The following is a 13,158-nucleotide window of genomic DNA, read 5'->3' as shown; positions in this document are numbered from 1 at the left end:
CAGTCTCTATACTGAACCAGAAACTCAAAGGAAAAGAACCAGTAGCCAAAGACTAAAACTCACACTGCAGAAAGTAAAAAACATCATCGTGGAAGGTACATGGGGCACACCCCAGTACTCAGGAGGCTGAGGCAGGAGGACAGCCAAGAATTATTTCAGGCCAGTCTGAGCTCCACAGGGAAACCCTATGATGCTAATCTTGTCTGGCTTTTGAGTCACCCTGAAGACACACCTTTGGACACATCTGTGAAGGTGACCCTCCCTGCTGTGGCTGGAACCATCCCATGGGTTGAGTCCTGAACAGAGTAAAAGGAAAACTCAAGCTGAGGACAAGCATTCATCTGTCTCTGCTTCCTGAATGCAAGCACACTGCCTCGCTCCTACCCCCATACCTCTGTCTTGAGAGGCTTATACCTTCAAACTGCGAGCCAAGTAAGTCCCTCTTCCCCAAAGTCACAGCAACAAGTAGAGTTACTAAACCATCTCAAAGTCAGAGACAGAATGGAAACTGGAGATAAAACAGCCACACTGACTCACGCACTCTTCTTATAAAAATACAGATCATAAGGAAAATAATACATGAAAAAATTAAATAGCTAAAACTAATAAAAACAATACATAGGGAGCAGACGAATGTTGATGACAAAGGAAGGTAACTAATTATTAGCCATCATTGCTGGGTGGGGGACGGAAAACAAGCACACAACGCAACAAGGTGTGGTGAGATCACTCCTGGGTTTTTTTGCTTTGTTTTGTTTTTTTGAGAGAGAGGGTTTCTTTTGCTGTTTTGGAACTTGCGCTGTAGACCAGGCTGGCCTCAAACTCACAGAGATTCATCTGCTGCTGGTATCAAAAGTGTTCACCTGGCAAAACTTTTTTTTAACGATAACAAAATACAAACAAGTTAGGCATGGCGATGAACACCTTTAATCACAGCACTCAGAAGGCAGAGGCAGGGGGATCTCTGTGAACTGGAGGTCCAGTCTGTTCTACAGAGTGAGTTCAAGGACAGACAGGGCTACCTAGAGAGATCCTGTCTTAAACAAACAAACAAACAAACAAACAGCCAAAACCAAAATACAAACTTGAACAACTCTGTGAGGTAAATATATATGTTGAATGGAAAAGAACTCAGCAACTTGTGCTCCTGGAGCCGCCATGGCAAGAAAGGAAATGCTAAAGAGACACTTTGAGTCCTCCCCCAGTTATCCACCCATTAAAGCCATGGGTCCCAAAGAACTGAAATCTCCCCCATGGACCCAACTGTCCTCGGTAGGGTCACTATTGCTGTGATGAGACATGACCAAAAGATGGGGAGGAAAGGGTTTATTTGGCTTTACTTCCACATCGTACCCCGTCACTGAAGGAAGTCGGAACAGGAACTCAAGAACGGTTGGGAATGAGGTCCGAGATGCAGAGGCCATGGAGGCATGCTGCTTAATGGCTTGCTCAGCCTGCTTTCTTACAGAACCCAGGACCGCCAGTCCAACGATGGCCCTGCCCTCGCCCATCAATCACTAATTAAGATAAGCTCAACAGCCAGATCTTAGGGAGGCATTTTCTTAATTGAGGTTCTCTCCTCCCAGATAATTCTAGCTTGTATCAAGTTGATATAAAACTAGCCAGCACAGGCATTAAAGTTTTGTTTTGATTTTTGTTTGTTTTTTGTTTTTTGAGACAGGGTTTCTCTGTGGTTTTGGAGCCTGTCCTGGAACTAGCTCTTGTAGACCAGGCTGGTCTCGAACTCACAGAGATCCGCCTGCCTCTGCCTCCCAAGTGCTGGGATTAAAGGCGTGCACCACCACTGCCCGGCTTGTTTTGATTTTTTTTTGACACTGGACAGGGAAGGTGTGCCACAGCACATATGTGGTAGTTAGTAGACAACATTCAAAAGGTGGTTTCTCTCCTTCCACCATGTGGGTCCCAGGGATCAAACCATTAGGATTGGTAGCAAGGATGTCTGCCTACTGAGTCATCATGCCATCATCTTAGAGCATACTTTGTTAGCTAGTATTATTATCTTGGATGTCAAACTAATTGAAAGATTGCTGTGGGATAATGCTCTTATACACTGTAAATATTTGCCACTCATATGGGTTTAATAAAACACTGATTCATTTTCACATGTGTACCTCTGTGATGCATATGTATGTATGGGTGTAGGTGCCCAAAGAGGCCAGAATAGGCCATCACCCTTGGAGGTAGAATTAGAGGTATCTGTGAACTCAGATCCAAACTCCAGCACTCACAACAGAGCAACAATCGCTCTTAACCACTGAGCCATCTTTACAAACTAAAGGTGTAAGTGGAGCCGCAATCTGTAATTCCAGCATTTGAGTCTACGCTAGACAGGGAGACTGCTTCAAAAAACCTTTTAGAAATCAAAACAACAACAACAAACTAAGAAGTATTTTAAAGAATGAAAATCAACAGAAAGAATAAACAGAAAAAAGTAATAGATATTGACTATTAGAAAGTAGTAAGTGTTTTGTGGATTTTTAAAATACAGAAAGTTAAAATAACCAACAAGAAGGTAAGTTGTGAGGGAAGAATGCAGCTACCAAAGGGCCCTCGGGCCCCTTCATTATCTATGCCTCAGTAAGAATTCTACTTGTTAAATCATTTCTCAGCCTCTGGCTGAGATCATGTGCTACATCATTCTTTCGTAGGCCAAGAACACAAGGAAGGATGCAGAACCACTGAAAAGGAAACTAGGGTGAACAGCAAAAAGCACAATGAGAACTGGCTCCGCAGTAAAGACCACTAGCTGCTCTGCAGAGGACTGGGGTTCAGCTCCCAGCACCCCCTGGGTGGCTCGCAACCACTGGAACTCTAGTTCCAGGGGATCCAATCCCTTCTTCTGGTCTCCATGGGCACCAGGCACACACTGAGCACATAGTCACACATGCAGGCAAAACACACACATAGAAAAGTCTCTTCCCCTCCCCCCAGTGTGAGATATGAAAAAAATAAAATAAAAACTCCTTTTTTCATGGGTGGGGGAGGTGCACAGGGGAAGAATGGGGAGGGGGTCATAAAAGACAGGGAAACAATAGAATGCTCGTCCTGTAAGCACAAGGCCATGCCATCAAGCCCCAACAGTCACATAAAAAGCCAAAGAGCATGCTTGTAATAATAATAATAACAACAATAATAATAATAATCCTTTGCCTTTTATTAAGGATATTCTGAGGTGATTCTAGCCCTGGAGAGGCAGAGACAAGGATCCCTGGAGCTTGCTGGCCAACCATTCTAACTTAATCAGTGAGTCCCAGGAGCCGGCAAGAGGACCTATCTACCTATCTCAAATAACAAGATGAAGGGAAGCAAGATGGCTCTGCATGTAAAGGTGATTGCCAGCAAGATTGAGTTTGATCCCTGGGAGGAGACCAATCTTCCAAAGCAGTCTTCAAACATCCACATATGTACAAATGCGCACGCGCGTGCACACATACACAAACACACACACACGCACACACAGAGAGAGAGAACAAGTTAGAAAGTAGATTAAACTATACATATTAGTTATTATATTATATTCCATGTATAAATGAAATATTTTACTTTAAAGATATTGTCAGACTGTTAATAAGTAGCCTATTGTATATAGCCTGCCCAGGTTACTTTGATTCCTCATTCTTTTTTTTTTTTTTTTTTTTTTATATTTATTTATTTATTATGTATACAATATTCTGTTTGTGTGTATGCCTGCAGGCCAGAAGAGGGCACCAGACCCCTTTACAGATAGATGGTTGTGAGCCACCATGTGGTTGCTGGGAATTGAACTCAGGACCTTTGGAAGAGCAGGCAATGCTCTTAACCTCTGAGCCATCTCTCCAGCCCGATTCCTCATTCTTGTTAAAATCTGTAGATCAATTCCTAATTCTTTACTGAATAAATTATGAATTCCCATCCTAAAATAAAGAAATAAAGATTGATCGATGATCAGACTCAGGAAACCTGGGGCAATGATGCACAACAGCCATTCCCTTGAGATGCAGGGCCTGCCTGGGCTACATAGGAAGACCATGTCTTGAGGCCAGCCTGGTCTACAGAAGAAGTTCCAGGACAGAATCCAAAGTTACAGAGAAACCCTGTCTCCAAAAAAAGAAAAAAAAAAAAAGAAGAAGAAGAAGAAGAAGACAGAATATTGTCAGATGTTGGCCAAAAATCACAACTCTGAATAGTTTAGACGACATACCTGCAGTACAAGAACAAATAGATGCTCAAAGATTTGAAAACAAGGAATCTTGGGGGCACTAGGACTGGGGCGATGGCTTGGCAGGTAAGAGCACAGGGACAAGCACAAGGACCTGATTCAGATCCCCAGAACTCAAGGAAAGGGGCAGATGTGTATGACCGAGCACCCTGTACCCTAACACTGCTGGGGTACAGACAGCTGGCTTCCACACACATGCACACACACATGCTTGCTGGCTGTCAGCCTGGCTGCAGTCTCAGTAAGACACCCTGTGTGACAGGAAACAGATGGAGAGAGTGACAGAGTGCACCCTGTACCTTCCTCTGGCCTTCATCAGCAAACAGATATACATACATACATCATACATACATGAATACATAAACACACATACAGAGTACTAATGTTGAAATGAAATTAACAAGCAATGTCACTAAAACAGACCTCTCCATGATGATTCACCAAACAGTTAAGATTTCTACATCCCTACCACATGATAACAATGTATGAACAAATGTTGACAGGACTAAAAAGAGAAAAATTTCTCATAGTAACTGACAGAAAAGCAGATTTTAAAGGGAGAAAAATCAGCCAGGCAGTGGTGGCGCACAATTTTCATGAACTGTCTGATCCCTATGTTCCCACAGTTCTGTCAGGCAGTTTGTCATGAGCCTGGTAAGGGTGTCCCCTTAGATGGCAGATGGAACAAGGTTCTAGGGTGGCAGGGTGACCCCTCCATGCTTTATAAACAGCACACACGCATCTGTTAGCCGTCCAGTGACTAGATTCTCTAAGGACCTAGTCTGTTTCCAGCGGGAGATCTGACTAAACAGGGCATTACCTATATATGAGAGAGAGATATGTATATCCTACCATAACCCAGGAATCCTCCACTCCATGAACAGTTAGGCACACAAGCAAGGCCAATTATTAAAGTTATTAAGGTTCATGCTGGTACCCACTAGAAAGGGGAGCATGGAAAAATAGTTCAGTAGATAACTACGGTAGGTCAAAAATCTTATGGCATTAAAAGACAGGCTGTGGAGGTTCATGCAGGTGTAAGCCCAGATCTTAGGAGGTTGAAACAGGAGGGGTGTCTGAGTTAGAGCCCAGTCTGGACTACACAGTGACAGCTTATGTCAAAAAACAAACAAAAGCCTTTACAATGAAAGAGTACTTCCAATAATTCTATGAACCACTCAAACTTTATTTTAGCACCTTTTTTACATAAGAAATTATTAATAGAGCATGTATGTATTAGACATGCTACATATTCTGTATACTCTATATGTATATATTATAGTAAGTATATTAGAGTATACATGTAGTTTTTAAAATGTAATTTATTTTAAGACAAAGATATCATGTGTTAATATAAATAACATTTATTTATTTATTCATTCATTCATTCATTTAGCAGTTTTTAAGGCAGAGTTTTCTATGTAGCCCTGGCTGTCCTGGAACTCTGTAAACCAGGCTGGCCTCAAACTAACAGGGATCCACTTGCCTCCTAAATGCTGGGATTAAAGACGTGCACCACCACTGCCCGACATAAATATCTTATTTAAAACAAACAAACAAACAAACAACTTTTTGCTTTCCAAAACAAAATAAGAAGCGCACATTTTCAATATTTAACAGTTTTTATTGTATGGCTTAACAGAATACAGCTCAATTTCACATCTATCTCTGTGTTTAATCTCCTGTGATATGTTGTTTTGCTGAAAGACATGAAGGAAACCAGACTTGCGCATATACTTGGCCGGCAAAGAGGAATAATTTAACCTCCTTTTCATTTTTCTTTCTTATTATTGTGTGTCTGGCGTGTGTTGTGTGGCCACATTGCTTTGGTGAAGGTCAAAGGTCAACTCTGTGGTTCCAAGCTCTCTCCTTTCACCCCAACATGAGCTCTAGGGACCCAACTCACATTGCCAGGCTTGAATAACAAGTGTCTTCACCAGGTAAGTCATCTTGCTGGTCCTAGTTATTATTTTTTTAATATTTCCTAGTGCTGGGTCCAGAACCCAGGACCTTGTGCTTGCTAGGAAAGTACTCCACTAATGAGCTAAAACTCTAACCCCTTTAACAATCTTTTTAGATAACTGAGGTTATTCCTTTGAAACTATCAGCTGAACAAATGGCAGTTTCTTACAACTAGACACATTTGATCCCAGCACTTAGGAGGCAGGGCAGGCAGATCTCTGTGAGTTCAAGGTCAGCTACGGCTACATAATGAGACCTGTCTTTAAAAAATAAATGCAATGTAGTATCTGTAACCTTATCAGAGAGCTTGGACTATTATATTAATAACCTATTGGTTTATCTTATTGTTGAATCTTCACCATGCAGGATTTTATAATATCACACAGACTTTATTTAGAAAATAATGACCTATTTGATCATACAAGTCTTTCATTATATATCATTTTACTATGTGACAGGAAAAAAAATTAGTGAAGAGGAAGAGGGAAAAATGATCAATGGTAGAATATTTGCCTAGCATGCACAAGATTGTGTTTAATCCCCAGTACAGCAGCAATAAATATAATACACACGCCAGAGGTGGTGGCACACTCCTTTAATCCCAGCACTCAGGAGGGAGAGATGCGAATCTCTCTTGAGTTCAAGGCCAGCCTGGTCTACAGAGCAAGTTCCAGGACAGGCTCCAAAGCTGTTTCCAACAAAACAAAACAATACACACATAATGTGCATATGAGTGTATGCTATATATGTGTAGTAATATATATAAATGTATATATATATATATATCTTTCATTATTATCACACGGGGTGATTTTTAAGTCTTGACAAGCTGTTTGGTTCACACTGGTAGATACAGACATTTCCTCCAATTCTAATGTTCACAAAGATATTCAAATTTTAACCAGCAGATGTGGTGGGGCGTACCTGTAATCCCACCACTAAAGAGGTTGAGGCAGGAGGATCATGGCTCAGTTCCATATCTGTTTCTGTGTTTAATTACTGTGATTACGTTGTGTTGACTGAGCACATGAAGGCAATCAGACTCACTTGGTTGGGAAAGAGGAAACTGTCTCAACAAAACAATTACAAAACCCTCAGACTCTACTACTAACAACAGAATACCAGCGCCTTTTTGTCTTTCAAGTGACAGCTTCGCTTTATTTTCAAGAAAATGTCTGCCAAGTACCCCTGCGTAAGCAACCACAATTTAGCTCTCAGTCCGTAGCAAGTTCAGCTTATAATTCAGATTACAACACACATGCTGCTCAGGCAGCCATGACATGCCCCTACACAGCAGAGGTGCTAATGCGCACTCAGCGCTTCGCCCCGGATATTAAAAAGATGTATTCTCAAGGGTTGAGAGTTAATAAAATCAATAATCTTTCCTGCTCTGTCAAGGACATTCTCAAGTAGAACTGGATTCACTTTTGAACTACCCACAAGACTCAGTGGAGAACAAAACCACCGTGAACACAGCCCGCAGTCACCACCTTGAGAAGAGGGCCATGCGCTGTGGGCATTGCTGCCTTTGGACCTTACAGATGTCAGTGTGAAGGGAAATGACATCGTGATGAGGAAAGGGGTTCTGACCTCTCAGTCCCCCTGTACAGGATTTAAGGAACCCTCCCTGACCAGACCATACTAGGAAAACTACTGAGCTGCATCAGCACAGAACAGTTGGCTCTGTCTTCAAAATGGAATGCCACGCAAACAAAAGCCACAGACACTGCATGAGACTCAGTTACATGACAACATAAAACCAGGCAAAACCAAGCTCTATTGTTTACAGGTGCGCACTCTAAGTTAATAAACACACGGGGGATCTCGCTCGTAACTGACAAACCGAGATGAATAGTAGACTTCGGAAGTTTTGTGTTTGCAGGTGCACAAATCTCGGGATGCCAGGGGACAAGCTCTGGTGTTGTTCCTCAGCCACTGTTGACATGGTTATTTGTTTGTTTGAGGCTGGGTCTCTCATTGGCCTGGAGCCCAGAAAGCAGGCCAGGCTGGCTGGTCGGCAAGCCCCAGGGATCTATATGTGCCAGCATGCCTGGCTTTTTTACATGGGGTCTGGAGGCTGAACTCAGGTCCTCATACTTGTGTGGCGAGCACTTACTGATGGAACTGCCTCCCTAGCCTCAGACTACAGAAGTTTAAACAGTACAATTAAAAGCTCTATCCAGCGACCATTTATAGACTGTATACCCAACAGTAATAGGCTATGCAATCTTTATAAACATACAGAACACTCCCCAAACTAAGAGTATATTCACAGAAAAGAATTTTCAATAAAAATAAGAATCTAGCCAGTCATGGTGGTGCACACCTTTAACCCTCGGGAAGACACAGGCAGGGAGATCTCTCAGAGTTCGAGACCAACCTGGTCTACATAGTGAGTTCCAGGACAGCCAGGGCTACATGGTGAGACCCCCGTCTCAAAACAAACAAACAAATAAATAAACACAAAAATATAGATTGATATATGAATATTATCTTTGTTTTGTGATACCTTTTTTAAAAAAATCAAAAGTAAGAAGATAACTAAGACTCACACTAAGCATGGTGGCGCAGGCCGCTTGGTGGCGCAGGCCTGTAACCCCAGGACCTGGGAGGGGGAGCAGCAGGATCAGGAGTTCTAGATTGACTTTTGCTACACAGTGAGTTTGAGGCTAACCTGACCAACAAAAAACGCTGTCTTCAAACACAAAAACTGGACTGAGGGGACAGCTCAATCGGTAAAGTGCTTGCCATAGAAGCATGAGTCTGGACCCTACCACACTCAGGAAAAAAGTGGGGGACAGTAGGGTGCATCTCCAGTCCTGGCGCTGGGGACCGGCAGACAGACCCCTAGGGTCACTGACTAGCCAGTCTGGACATGTTGATGAGCTCCAGGTTTAGTGAGTGATTCTGCCTCAAAAAATATGGTAAATGGGGGCTGGAAAAATGGAGCAGAGGATCTGGGTTCAGTCTCCAGCACCCACAGAGCTGCTCACAATTACCCGACTCTCTTCTAGCCTCCACAGGCAGGTAGGCAGGCATGCACACAGCACACATACATACATGCAAACAAAACTCACATACATATAAAATAAAAATAAATATTTTTAAGAACAAGGTAAAAAGTGATTGAGAAAGATACCTAATGTTGACATCTAGCCTTCAGTCACACACGTGCATGTGCATACACATGAACATGTACATGTAACACACACATGAATAATTGGAAAAACAAAACAACAACCAAAACCCCAGCCTGTAGTCCAAGCACTCTGGAAGCAGAGGCAGGAGAACCGCAAATCTGGGACCAGCCTGATCTATCTAACAAGCTCCAGACCATCAAAGGGCTACCTGCCTCAAGGATACCAGAGACATAACAAAGCAAACAAAAAAAGGGGGTTAAAAACAAAAAACAAAATACAACAACCTTGGAAATGTTAAAATCACACCTTTAATGTTCCAAAGACTGAAGAAGTCAACAGAAATTAGAAAATACTTAAAACCAAGTAACAAAACACTACGTCTCGTCTGTGAGGTGAGCTGAAGCAGGATTGAAGAGATCTTTACAGGTTTAGTGGTTTTTGTAGGAGGGAAGATGAAAATTAGTGATCTGAGAATTTGGCTACCAGGGAGAATAAGCCCAAAGAAGAGAGCACACTAAACCTACCAGCAGCCAAGCCTGCCTGAAGGAAGCTGTTTTATCTTACCCACACAACACGGTCAAAGCACAGCCTATCTGTGTCTACCATGGCACCTCAACTGCCAGTTTCAACTCCCCAGTTAATTCCAAACGAGTACAGCAAGGGCAGGGCAGCAGCCCTCCCAACCCCACTGCCAACTGCTGCAAGAAGAATTCTGGGTGAGAATCTTTCTCCATCCTCCCTAACCCCTGCTATGAACTCAATGCTTTGAGAAAGACTTACATTGTCCTGTACAGGCCTGAAGCCATGATTTGGAAAGAAACTCAGAAATCACTGAGATTGTCCCCAAGTTAGGTTGGAGGAAACAAAGTACACATAAACAGCTGGAAAGGCCTGGAGTCACCATGAGGGATGTTTACAGACTTTCATGCATGCATATGCACTTGTGTGCATGTGCCAAGGCCCGAGGTCGACATCAGGTACCCTCCTCTATTGTTCTCAATTTATTTTATTTTTCTTTTAGATTTCTTTTATTTATGTGTATGAACATTTTGTGTGCATGCATGTATGTACAACGCAACGTGCTCAATTTTTCTGAGGCACGGTTTCTCATGGATTTTGCTCACTGATTGGCTAGACTGGCTGGCAAGCTGTGCCAAACCCATCCTCCCGGCCCAGTCTTTGAATACTGAGCCAGGCATGGACTATCACACCCAGCTTTCTATGTGAGTGCTAAGGACATCAAACACTTTACTCATTAAGTCGTTCCCTTAGCTTTTTATTCTTTCCCTTGTACCAATGCAATATCCTTGCAGCTATCTATAGTGTCCACTGATGGATGGAATTAAGGTAAAGCTTCCTATAGAGACAGCCTGGCTCTTTCCACACTGATGTCCTTTATAGTGTGTGTGTGTGTGTGTGTGTGTGCACGTGCACGGGTGTGTGTGCACGTGCATGGGTGTGTATGCATGTGTGTTCACATACTCAGATGTTGTTCCCCAAGGCAGTGGTACTTATTTTTGTTGTTGTTTTTCAAGACAGGGCTTCTCTGTTTAGCTGACTGTCCTGGAACTCACTCTGTAGTCCAGGCTGACCTCAAACTCACTGAGATCCTGCTGCCTCTGCCCTACCTCCACATTCCCACCCCTAGTGCTGGGGTTAATAGCGTGCACAGTCACCATTTAGCAATATTTATTTTCCGAGACAGGATCTTTTACTGGGACTTATAGCTCCCCAACTAGGCTTAGATGGGTGGCCAGCAAGATACTCATCTTCACCTCCCCAGCACTGGGACCATGAGCTTGTGCCACTGTCCTGAGCTTTCCTGTGGGTTCTGGAATCCATTTTGATCCTCATGCTGTGTGAGCAGTTCTCAGCATGAGATGCTATCTTCCCAGGCCCTCCAGTACTTCTTAGTTATGCTTTCTACCTTTCCAGTCCTGCCTAAGTCATGCACCAGGCTTCAATCCACAACAGATGAGTTCTCAAATCTCCAAAGTCCACATTAGCATCTGGCTGCAACAGTCTCACGAACTTTGTCCCTTAGTGATATTAAAATCACAGCCCTTCATCACTGTGGTTTGAATGGGAATGGCCCCATACATTCATATATTGAATGCTTAGTCACCAAGGAGTGGAACAGTTTGGGAAGGATTAGAAGGTGTGGCCTTGTTGGAGGTTTCAAAAGCCCACTCCAATCTCTCCCCCCGCCCCCGCCCCCGTTTCTCTCTCTCTCTCTCTCTCTCTCTCTCTCTCTCTCTCTCTCTCTCTCTCTCTCGCTCTCTCTCTCTCTCTGCCTTCTGCCTGTGGATTAGTATGTAAAGCTCTCAGCTACTGCTCCAGCATCATGTCTATCTGGTTCCCACCATGATCATGGACCAACTCTAAAACTGTAAGCAAGCCCACAATTGTCTTTCTTTTTATAAGAGTTGCTTTGGTCACAGTATGTCCTCGCAGCAGCAGAATAGTGACTAAGACAATCTCCGGCCCTCCAGCCCAGATCTTAATTCTTCCTCAGTCTGACTCTAAGGTGATCACCAAGCTGGACTCTTTTTTTTTTTTTAAAAAAATATTTATTTATTTATTATATATACAATATTCTGTCTGTGTGTACACCTGCAGGCCAGAAGAGGGCACCAGACCCCATTACAGATGGTTGTGAGCCACCATGTGGTTGCTGGTAATTGAACTCAAGACCTTTGGAAGAGCAGACAATGCTCTTAACCTCTGAGCCATCTCTCCAGCCCCCAAGCTGAACTCTTAAAGGGCTAGTAACAGAGACACAAATTGTCCACCCCTCACAGGCCTGCAGCTAAATCCCACGGCCAGGAAAAGGGCACTGTTCCTCCATCTCTGCTGGATTCCCACCACTATTCCTGGGTTGTCCTCTTTTCCTCCCCTTTTCCAAGGCATGTCCTTTCTCAGTCCTGCAAGCTGCCTCTTCCTCGCTTTTTCTGTATCCTACTTCACAGAGGAAAAGGAAGAGGAGGCAGAAGGGGCTCAAAAATTACTCATTTTGATTCCCTTTATCATGTAGACTCCAAATGCTACGTTGCCAAAGAGCCCTTCACTGAGCCACTTGGGTGCCCATTCTGTTCCTAGCCCAGTTTATAACCCTGTTTCATTTCCTTACTGGGACATCTCACAAATACAGGGCACCGAGCTGCACCTAGACAACAGTATGTGCTTGGTAATATTACTTAAATGCAATTGGTTCCTTGGGAACACTGGTTCCAACTGACTGAGTTTTGAATTACTTGTGAGCTTCAAGCAGCATTTTTTTTATATAAAATTCAACCACCTTTTCCCAATTTGAGGCCATTACTCTGTCAACTTTTCTGTGTCTCTTCCTTCTAAACCGGTCCTGGTCTCATCCAGACCTTCAGTCACCGCCACCTGCTGTCACCTCCTCAAACCTATTTTGTCATTCTCGATTTGTTTTGTTACCATTTTTTTTTCATGTGTATGGGTGTTTTGCCTGCATGTATGGCTGTATACCACTTGTATGCCTGGTGCCCAAGGAGACCATAAGAGGGCATCAGATCCCCTGAAACTGGGGTTACAGCTGGTTGTGAACTGCCATGTGGGTGCTGGGACTCAAACTGGGTCTTCTAGAAGAGCAGACAGTACTCTTTACCCTTGAGTCATCATCTCTCCAGCCCTGGCTGCTTTGAAACAGGTTCTCACTCTTTAGCTAAGGCGAGGCTCTAACTCATGGAGCGGGACATCCAGCCCATTCTAGGTTCTTTGCAGTGCCTAACAGTCTTCCTCTGCCTTATCCAGAAGGATGTTCAGTAACTTCTACACAAAGACACAATCAGTGACTACAACACAAATGCC

General features: G+C 43.4%; 1 protein-coding gene across 4 annotated transcripts in view; it reads right to left on the bottom strand.

Moving 5' to 3' along the window:
• Myh10 (myosin heavy chain 10) overlaps positions 1–13,158 on the bottom strand; it is a 131,863-nt gene that overhangs the window by 110,696 nt on the left and 8,009 nt on the right. The window lies entirely within an intron of this gene.

The sequence above is a fragment of the Chionomys nivalis genome, chromosome 7, assembly GCF_950005125.1.
Source record: "Chionomys nivalis chromosome 7, mChiNiv1.1, whole genome shotgun sequence".
In the NCBI taxonomy this organism is placed as follows: Eukaryota; Metazoa; Chordata; class Mammalia; order Rodentia; family Cricetidae; genus Chionomys; species Chionomys nivalis.
This window is presented reverse-complemented; position numbering and strand designations above follow the sequence as displayed.